Source organism: Pinus tabuliformis, chromosome 9 (assembly GCF_031772625.1).
Source record: "Pinus tabuliformis cultivar Carrire ecotype Pingquan chromosome 9, CPIR1, whole genome shotgun sequence".
Classification (NCBI taxonomy): domain Eukaryota; kingdom Viridiplantae; phylum Streptophyta; class Pinopsida; order Pinales; family Pinaceae; genus Pinus; species Pinus tabuliformis.
Window position 1 is genome coordinate 789,355,062 of NC_142307.1, and position 11,724 is coordinate 789,366,785.

Sequence of the window (11,724 nt, forward strand, 5' to 3'; positions counted from 1 at the left end):
GTGCAACCCCCTTTATACCTTGAAGATGAACCAGAGGAAGCACTAGAAGAGACTTTGAAGTTTCAGGAAAACTAGTATTCCACCTTATCAAAGGAGGAAGAAGGGGAAGAAATGTGTGAGGAGAATGTTGATTTAGATCCTTAGGTTACTCTAGATGAGAAAGAAATTGATAATTATCATATAAAGTTTGTAGAGATGATGCAAGCTAAATTACATAAGGAATATGATCTAAGATCAAGAAAGAGATCTAGAACTCAGGACCAGAATGTGGATAAGCTCCAACACCATGTTCATAAATATGATGATAAGGGAAAACAACCAGTTGGGACTATTCCATTCTAGCAAGGGGAGTCCTCCAAAAGCCAGCAAGTCAAAATCAATCAAGAAAGACAAACAAATCAAACTGATCAAGGTCAGTAGAAGGTTCAGAAAGATAAAATATTAGAAGAAGAGCAAGAAAAAGCAGAGAAAAATGTTCACTCTTTTAATTATGAGAAGTAATTGGAGAAAGTGAAGATTCTAGTCCCATTGGAAGAGTTAGAAAAATAACCTACATATAGGAAGTATATTACTATTTTCACCATTTTATCGCAAGTTTATGTTACCTCGAATGAAATTAATTTGCAAGAAGAAAGGTGTTCGATGTGTGTTATGGTTTTGTGCATTGGTTTTGCACATAGTTTTGGGCATGATGGTTTTATGCTGATGGTATTTTGTAGATCTAGTCAAGGGAACTATGGTTATGTTCTAATCCAGAGTTAGTTGATTGGGTTTTATGAATTCTTTGACATGTATATATATTTTTGTAACATTGAAAGGAATATAATGAAAAATCAATCTGGTAGTCCTAGTTTTGGGATTTAGGGGAAGATATCTCTGTATATTTGTTTTATGTTCTCACCATATTATATTTTTCTATTTTAAGAATTATTTTGTAGGTAATTTATTTACAGGGTTAAAACCTACATTTGGTATCAATGATGTTTTAGCTTCAAGGGGATTCCTTTGTTGCCCAGGGTTTTTTCTCAGGCTTGTGGTAGACCTTGTTACAGTGGAAGATCTGTGGGATATATTCTTGTGGTGAAAGAAGATGGAAAATAGTGGAAAGATAGAGATCGATAAATTAGATGGAAAAACTTTTGAGCTATGGAAGATCAAGATGGAGGATCTATTGGTGGATCAAGATTAGCGGATCATGGTAGATCTGGTTACTAAACCAACAACAATGTCAGCAGAAGACTGGGAAAAGTTGGATCTGTAGGAAAAGAGAACAATACGATTGTGTATCTCATATTCAATATTATTAAATGTATCAAGGGAAGCTACGTGAAGGATCTGTGGGACAAGTTAGGGACTTTGTACCAATCTAAGTCTCTCATGAACAAACTGTTCCTGCGGAAAAAGTTGTATAATCTAAGGATGCAGGATGGAGACTTGGTAACAGAGCATATGAGCACCTTTAATACAATGGTAAGCTAGTTGTTATCTATTGGTATAAAAATATTAGATGAAGATAAGTGCATACATTTGTTGTGTTCTCTACCAGATTTGTGGGATAGTCTAGTTGTTGCTATAGGTAGCAATACAACTACCTCATAGTTTAATGAAATAGTCTCATCCTTGTTGTTGGAGGGGATGAGATAATAAAATATGGAGAGATAGAATGGAGATACCTTGTCTATAAGAGTACAATCTCATAATAGAAACATAAATAAGTCCTCATGTGGGAGATCTAAATATCTAAGAAAACTTGTAAATGTATGTTGCAAATGTGGAAAATAAGGGCACTACAAAAAGGATTGTAAATCTAAAACTCCTGAGAAATGAAATGGATCTAATGATGCTCCTTCTCAATAAGTGGAAACCACCTCAGATGAAGGTGGGGATGTGTACTTGGCTTCTTCTTCAAGTACACATGTAGATCATGAGGCATGGTTGATTAACTCAAGTGCATCCTTTCACTTCACTCCCCATAAGGAGTGGTTCTGCGAGTATGAGAAATATGATGGTGGTGATGTCTTCTTAGGGGATGACAGGAAGGCCAAAATTCTCAGACTTGGAAAAGTCAAGTTGAAGTTGAAAGGTGGAATGATTAGAACACTTCCTAGTGTTCTGCATATTCCTACATTCGCATGAAATCTGATTTCTGTAAGCAAGATAGATGATGTAGGTGTAAAAAGAATGTTCGAGAAATATACCTACAAGATGGTTCAACAAGCACTATTATTGATGGGTGAAACAATTCTAAGTTTCTTGAAAGTGGAGCAAAATATCTAGTGATCTCTTGAGAAAAGACCATGTTATGGAATCAAAGGCTTGGACATATTAGACAAAAGGGTGCTCAAATACTGCATGGTAATGGTATGATAGAAGGTATGTCTAATTTCTCTTTGGATTTTTATTTCTATGAGCATTGTGTATATGGGAAGCATAATCGGGTGAGATTTCCCTCGAGTGCTAAGAGGGCGAAAATGATATTAGAGCTTGTGCACAGTGACGTGGTTAGACCTCTATCAGTTCCATCACTAGGTATGTTTGTGTACCATGTCTCATTTATAGATGAGTTCTCGAGGAATACATGGATATATTTCCTCAGGAAGAAATATGAAGTCTTTGATAGGCTTAAAGAAATTAAGGCTTTGGTGGAAAATCAGATAGAGAAGAAGTTTAAGGTGTCGAGGACAAATAATGGTGGAGATTTTTGCAAGAATGAATTTGAAGAGTGGACCGTTCTCAACAACATCCATGACCAAACAAAGGTATTATGTTATATTTTTTGATCACTTTTCTTGAAAATGTTGGATATTTTTCACGCAGAAAAAAAGGATCAAACCTTCACAAAGTTTTGTGAGTTTAAAGCATTGGTGGAGAAAGATTCGGGAAAGAATGTTAAAGCTCTACGAAGTGATAACTATGGTGAGCATATGTCCAATGAGTTTAAGAACTTATGTGCAATGGAAGTGATTAAATGGGAGTTAATGACATCCCATAAGCCTCAGTAGAATGGGGTGGTGTAGAGGAGGAATATAAGCATAGTAGTGTTGGCATTATGACTCAGGTTTGGCGCTATGGCACATGTGTTGTCCTTGAGGACAACTCACTCAAGTGGAAAATCACTATTCAGGCTCTCAAAATAATAGAAAATGAGATACCCGCAGGTGAGCCTAACAGAAGCTACGGAACCACAGGTGCCTCGAACAAGAAGTGCGGGCATACCCGCAGGTTCTTTGAACAAAAGGTGCGGACGTCAAATTCACTCACTTCAATGCAGAAAAGCGCATGCACGTGGGAAATTTTATGATTGATCCATGGTATTTATTCCGCAGTTTTTGATCCTATGGTTTTGGTCCGTGGTATTGCTTTCAAAAGAGTTGAACCCAAGTATTGAGTCCTTGGTATTGTTTCTCAATGGTTTTGGTCCATGGTTTGAGAAAGGCCTAGACTATAAAAAGGGAAGGAGGTCATTTGGCCCAGACACTTATGAATGTTGAATATCTTAAGATGAACAAGATCTGAAATACTTGTAATCGGTTGATGAAATAAAATTAAACCTGAGCATGAGAAGACTGATCAATTGAGGGGTCGTGATCTCTTTGGCGTATGATCAGATCTATGGATCTGACAGTCTGGGGTACAATTGAGGACTGATAAAGTTGTTATATCCAGAGGTCCGCAGGTGAGATACGGCTCAGGTGCGAAGGTGCGCAGACCAGTAGACGGCGTAGGTGCGGTGGTCCGCAAACCAGTAGACGGCGCAGGTGCGGAGGTTCACAGTCCAGTAGACGACGCAGGTGCAGAGGTCTGCAGTCCAGTAGAAGGCACAGGTGCGGAGGTCCGTAGTCCAGTAGAAGGCGCAGGTGCGGAGGTGCGCAGTCCAATAGACGGATCAGGTGCGGAGGTGCGCAGTCCAGTAGACAGATTAGGTGCGAAGGTTCACTTTCGAGTAGATAGATCAGGTGCGGAGCTACGCAGGCTAGACACAACACAAGTGCGGATATTCCCAGGTTTTTATTGGTGAAGTTACGGACTATTCTTGAAATATTTGTTGGCTGCCTTTTGTCTATTGCTGCAGAGTTCTGGGTTTAGATTACTGGTATTGCTTTCCTGATTACTACATTCTTAGAAGCTATTGGTTGATTCATTAGTTGATTGTAAAAGGAGATTGGTTGATTCACATGTACTTGATGATTATTTGATGTTCATGGATCCAGTCTGAAAATTGATGAAACGTGGTCCTTGGAAGAAAAGAAGTAGGTCAGCACCTATGTACTAGTAGCTCAGCTAGTACAAGAGCTAAGGGGGTTGTAGCTCCCTTCCAGGAGAGTCTGGAAAATGAGAGAGGGTTGTAGCTCTCTGCAGGTTGCAACCTGCGTATTGGTAAAGGACTGCACCAGTACAGAATCATTGTAAAAGAAGTTTCTAATTGAAAGAAGATAGAGACACATTGCAGCAGGTGGTTTTCACCCACATTGGGTTTCCACCTTATATCTGGTGTTCTTTGGTGTGACTGTCTATTTTTCTTGTTCGTGTTCATTACTATATGGTACTGACATTCAAATTAATGGTCAACATCTGAAGAATAAATTAAATTATAAATCTAGAGGGAATATTGAAAAGAATTTGATAATACTCATTCACCCCCCCCTCTCAGTATTATTTCCAACAATTGGAATCAGAGCAGGTCCTTCAGAAGAAGCTTGATCGCTTGAAGGAAGACCTATCATCATGAGCAACTACGAGAGAGAAGCATCGATCAGGCCACCAATTTTTGATGGGACAAACTTCATATATTGGAAGGTAAGAGTCAATGCCTATCTTCAATTTCTTGGTACAGAAGTCTGGGCTATCATAGATACAGGGCACACTTTTCCGTCAGCAACACCTACAGATCTGGATGGTAAGAAGCAATATGAAACAAACGCAAAGGTTGTCAATACTCTATTAGGATGTCTATCTCAATCAGAATTCGTCAAGGTTATGCAGTATAAATCCATAAAGGAAATATGGGAAAAGATTGTTCTGAGCTATGAAGGAGATGAACAGGTAAAACGAGCAAAACTTCGAACACTTAGAATTCAGTATGAAAATCTCAGAATGCACAATGATGAAAGTGTGGCTAACTATTTCCTTCGTGTAGATGAGATTGTTAACTGTATGAAAAACTTGGGTGAAGAAATAAAAGAGGTTGTTGTGGTTGAAGAAGTTCTAAGATCTTTGTCCCCAAAGTTTGAATCAAAAGTTTCTGCAACAGAAGAAAAGGAGAATCTACGGAACCTTACCATGTCACAGCTACACGGAATTCTAACTGCTTACGAAATGAGGAAATGAGGACCATCAGACAGGAGAGAAGCTGCATTCAAGGCTTCAAGCAAAGGAGATTACTATGAGTCAGGATATCTATCAGAAGAAGAAGAAGAATCAAATTTTGTCAAGAACCTTCAACGAGGGGCTGGAAGATTCAGAGGTAAGTTACCTTTCAAATGCTTTGCTTGTGGAAGAGGTGGTCACTATGCTGCAAAGTTTCCTCATAAAGATAAGCTTGATAAAGGTAAGGAACCTGTCAGATGGAACACGAAACAGAATGTAAATAAGAAAAGCTATTACACTCATGAAGACAGTGATGGACTTTCAAATAGTGACGAAGATGAACAAGGTAACAATTATAGACTTTTAATGGCTTTTGAAGATGATGATTTCATGGATGCTATAGATGAAGAAGGTCTGTATGAAGAGATTTCTAAACTTGAAATTTGTTTAGAAGAGAAAAATATGATTATTGATACTCTGCAATTCCAACTGGCTGAAAAAGAAAAACTTCATGAAAAGTTAGAATGTGAAATTGTTGGTCTTAGAAAAGAGATTGAGAAAACAAAAGCTCTTAATCTTAGATTTATTAAAGGATCTGAAACTTTGGATGAGATTATGAATGTGCAACGTTCTCCATTAATCAAGATAGGTCTGGGATATAATGAAGAAGCATCTCAAGAATCCACCTCCAAAAATTATCTTGACGCAGCAAGGAGGAGCGAGCAAAGGCCTAATAGAAATCATCAGGTAAATCAAGGACAATTTACCTCAAGAATGAACAAAGAGTATCAGGTAAATCGGGGGCAATCTACTTTAAGGACAAACAGAAGCTACAACCAACCTCAGGTAAAACCTTCTCAATTTGCCTCAAGAATGGATGTCAATAGAAACTACAATCATTTGGCTGGTAGATTTGATAATCACAGGAGTTTCTTCAATGGCCAATGTTTCTCTTGTCATAACTTTGGCCACAAAGTAGCTCAATGTGTTGTCTATAAGACAATCATGACTAGAGAAGCTCAAAAACAAAGGAGTATGACTGGGATCATGAAAAGAATCTACAATAAATTTTCTGCTCTTGAAAATGAAATAGAATGCTCTATTTGTAACAACTTCGGTCATGAAGATTCTGAATGTAGGAGCAGGTTTCGGCAGACAACTCAGAAGGAGCAAGCCTCAAGTGTCAAAACATGGAGAATGAAGGAACCATAACCAGAGAGATGTGGTATAGCTTTATATGCGGAAGGGCAATAAAATCAATGGTACATCGACAGTGGTTGTTCGAAACACATGACGGGTGATAAGGAAAAACTTCAGTCATATAGTGCCTTAGAGAAGGAGAAGAAGGTCTCTTTTGGAAATGACACCCCTTCTCTCATAAAAGGTCAAGGTTCTGTTCAGTTAAAAGAAAAGGTCAAAGATGGAAATGTCATGTATGTTGATGGCTTAAAGCATAATCTATTGAGCATCAGTCAGATGTGCGATCAAGGAACTGAGGTAATATTTCGATCAAATGGATGTAGTGTTCGTGATCTTGATACAAGAAAAATAGTGATCAAAGGCATAAGAACTCCAAATAATTTATACATATTCAAAGAAGGACAACATCAATGCTATCTAAGTAAGAATGATGAACACTGGCTATGGCACAGAAGATTGGGGCATCTAAGCTTCTCACAAATAAGGAAAGCATGCAAATACCAGGCAGTTCGTGGTCTTCCGGACATCAAAATTCCAGACAATATGCAAATCATGTTAGTTGGTAAGAAAACCAGAACTAACTTCCGTGAGAAGGAAGGATCAGCTAACAAGCCACTTGAACTAGTCCATACTGATGTATGTGGTCCATCTAGGAAAAGGTGACCTCGAGGACAAGAATATTTTATATTATTCATTAACGACTTTTTCAGGATGTGTTGGATAGAACTTATGAAGCACAAAGATGAAGCCTTTGAAAAGTTCAAATCATTCAAAGCCTTGGTGGAGAACGAATGTTATGAAACCAGCTCAAGAAAATATAGATCAACGCCTTCGAATTCAGCCTCTTCGAGGGGGAAACCTCCTTTACATTACATAAATGAACAATTCTTGGATGATACAAATGAAAATACCTCCTTTCTATATATAGGAGTCTAAGGGGTCATAACATAATCAAAGCCGACATAACAATAATAATGTAAGGGCACAATAATAATAATAGTGGGCTTCTATGTGGCACAATAGTAACAATATGGGCACTACATGGGTACATCAATATAATAAGTGGGTTGTACTAATAACAATAAGGGGTTACACTAGTAGTATAGGGTCCTAACATGCCCCTCTCCTTCAAAAAGCGTTGTCCTCAACGTTTGAGTAGTTCTTGATGCTTCTGTATAAAATTCTTGTCCTCCCATGTGGAATATTTAGCGGGTAAGTTCTTCCACTTGATGAGATACTTTGAAATTTATCGATTTCGTAGCTGTCGGGTTCTTGTTTCTGTGACTGCTCCAGGTTCCAATATGATTTTTCCTTCCTCTTCAATTTCTAGCAATATTGTTTGAATTGGGATCTTTTGCAACTTTTGAATAAGTGGCCATACTTCTTCGTCCTTCTTCCATTCATGCCTTGCTTCGTTTATCCAATCTGGTTGGATAATATAAATAGCACAAAACAATGCTTCCACATCCTCATCCTTGAAGAGTCTTCCCATTCGCTAAGGTCGCAATTTTTTAAGTGCATGTAGTATTGCCAACATTTCCTTCTCATAAATAGCTGGCTTGAGATGTAGCAGTAAAAACACCCAATAACCTACATCAAAACATCTTTCACTATGATGTTGATCTACCTGTCGTTTCGTTTGATTTTACACCGAAGTGGCGTTATCCTTTAAATGTTGGAGAACTTGTTGTTGATGCTCGATGTGATCTTTCAACGCTTAAACCTTTTTCTTCTTGATATGTCATTCTATCTCTAGAGTTTGAGGAGTGGTAATTTCTTCCAATCCTTTACAAGATATGGTCGGATTCATTTCTTGATGCTCGATGTGATCTTTCACTTCTTGAACATTTTTCTTCTTGATATGTCCTTCTATCTTGATAGTTTGAGGAGTGGTAATTTCGAACAATGAATTACAAGATATGGTTGGATTCATTTCTTCTTTCTCGATGTGATATTTCACTTCTTGCACCTTTTTCTTCTTGATATGTCCTTCTATCTTGAGAGTTTGAGGAGTGGTAATTCTTGCCAATGCTTTACAAGATATGGTCTGATTCATTTCTTCTTTCTCTGGGGTGGGGTCCTGGCGTATATCTTCTTATTTTGATGTTTCTTAATCCTTTTCTTCCTCCTCTTCATATTCTATGTAAAATAATTTCTTCTCAACACACTTATGACCTTTAGTGCATTTGCTATCACAATTGTAACAAAGACCTTTTTCTATTTTTTCTTCCAATTGTTGTGGTGTAAACCTTGTAAGTTGTGGAAGGCTAGGAGAAACAACACTTCCATCTTTATAGTTGTGAGGGGTACGCTTCCTGGTTTCCATAATTTTTCTTTCCACTATGTCACAAAGCCCTTTTACTCTTTCCAATTGTTGTGGTGTTGCTCTAAAGAAGGTGTTGCTCTTTGTATCCTCATAATGTGCTATCATTTCCTCCGTGAAAATTGACCACGTAACAAGTTGTTTACAAGAACAAAGCCCCTTGTACCATAAAAATTGATCTGGTTCTAAATATGAAGATGCAATACATACCTTTTGTAACAGTTGTACACCATGTAGATCAAAATATTGCTCCATCTGAAGTATCCGATTTACCGGATCCTTGCCATCAAACTTCCTCATCTTGCTTTTTCTTGATTTTAGGAGCTCGACCTTGAAATTACTGTAACTCTGTACTTTCGGATCTTTAAGTTCTGAAATTACGACATATAGTAGCCCTCTATGTCCTCTTTCCAATGCCACCAGTCTGATCCAAATTGGATTCTATAAGAAAGAGTTATGGACAATCTCCCAAGATGACCTGATTATAGACCTTTCCAGAAGAGCGAACTTGTATGAAGTTCCACGTGTCACTGTTTTGACCTTTGGATCTAAAAAATATATACAAAAAACTACAGTCCGTCCTCTTCCTGCACCTTCTTACGAAATTTCAATCCAATTCTCAAATAAAAAGTTATGACGATTTTCCCCAGGTCACCTGTTTGGAATGTAATTCAGGAGTCTGCAAAAAGACCAACTTCCTCAGATCATATCTCCACAAATATAGCGCAAAAAGCTCTGAAATTCACACCCGAGATTTAGCACGATGTCTTCTCAAATGGGTTTTTTTTCAACTTCTGAAATGTCGCAGAAAAAGAGTTATAGTGAAAATGCCACAATGACCTGTTTGGAGTAGCGAAACCCTATAATCCAAAGCTCTGATACCAAATGTTATGAAACCAGCTCAAGAAAAGATAGAAAAGATATATCAACGCCTTAGAATTCAGCCTCTTCGAGGGGGAAACCTCCTTTACATTACATAAATGAACAATTATTGGATGATACAAATGAAAAGACCTCCTTTCTATATATAGGAGTCTAAGGGGTCACAACATAATCAGAGCCGACATAACAATAATAATGTAAGGGCACAATAATAACAATAGTGGGCTTCTATGTGGCACAATAGTAACAATATGGGCACTACATGGGTACATCAATATAATAAGTGGGTTGTACTAATAACAATAAGGGGTTACACTAGTAGTATAGGGGCCTAACAACGAATCATATCACAAAATCAAATGTCTCAGGTCTGATAGAGGTGAGGAGTTTACCTCGAATGAATTTTTCGACTTTTGTGAAGAACATGGAATAAGAAGGGAATTCTCTACAGCTAGGACTCCTCAGCAAAATGGAGTAGTGGAAAGGATGAACAGGACGGTTCAACAAATGGCTCGTGCTATGCTTGATGAGTCTAGAAATCCCGCAACCTTCTGGGGTGAAGCCGCATTTGCTGCAGTTGTTATTCTCAACAAGAAAAATATCCGGGTGAATAGCACTCAAACTCCTCATGAGCTCTGGTATGGTGAGACTCCTTCGGTAAAACATTTCTAAATTTTTGGAAGCAAATGCTATATTAAAAATAATGATGAAAATCTTGGCAAGTTTGAACCTAGAGCAGATGAAGGCATTCTCCTTGGTTATTCTCCTCACAACAAAGCATACAAATGTTACAATAAAAGGCTTGGAAGAATTGTCGACAACCTTAATGTAGTGGTGAATGAAAAAGAAAACACTCCCAGGCAGGTAAGATCTGAAGACTTCAAAGATGATGAGGACTATCCATCAACATCAAATTAGATTCATGATGAAGAAGAAACCCATGAGGCACCAGAGGAACAGATAAGGATAGAAGAAAAGACTCCATCCAGGTATGTTCAAAAGAATCATCCAGAATCTCAAATTCTGGGGAAAAAGGAGGCAGGCATACAATCAAGAAGAACAATTGCAGAAGCTTCAAGCTATTTGGCATTACTTTCCTCCATTGAACCACAAAATTTAAGAGAGGCATGCAAAGATGAATGTTGGGTCAAGGCAATGGATGAAGAACTTGAACAGATTGAAAGGAATAACACTTGGGAATTGGTTCCTAGACCAAAAGATTTTCAAAAATAAACTAAATGAAAATGGAGATGTGGTTAGAAACAAGGCAAGACTTGTTTGTAAAGGATATGTACAACAAGAGGGAATAGACTTTGAAGAAACCTTTGCACCAATAGCTAGACTTGAGGCTATAAGAATGTTTCTTGCTCTCTCTAGCTTTCAGAAGTTCAAAGTATTTCAGATGGACGTAAAATCTGCCTTTTTGAATGGAGACTTGAATGAAGAAGTGTACATTGAACAACCAGATGGTTTCATCCTTGGAAATGATCCAAATCTTGTATGCAGGCTCAAAAAGGCTCTCTATGGTCTTAAACAGGCTCCTAGGGCGTGGTATTATCGGTTGGATAAATATCTTCATCAACAAGGTTTTATAAAAGGATCAACTGACAGCAATCTATATATAAAGGTTGATAATGAAAAGTTGCTAATACTTGTTGTGTATGTAGATGATATCATCTTTGGCAGCAATGAAGAAGACATGAGTCAAAAGTTTGCCTTGGTGATGCAAAAGGAGTTTGAAATGTCCATGCTTGGTGAGCTCACATATTTCCTTGGTTTGCAAGTCCAACAAAACAAAGATGGTATTTTTCTATCACAAACCAAGTATCTCAAGCAGATCTTGAAGAAATATGGGATGGAGGATTCGAAACCAGTATGTACCCCTATGGTGACAAGATGCAGCCTCAGCGCGAATGATGAGTCGGCAGCAGTACATCAACCAACCTATAGATCCATGATTGGTAGTCTACTCTATCTAACAGGTACCCGACTAGACATTATGCATGCAGTGG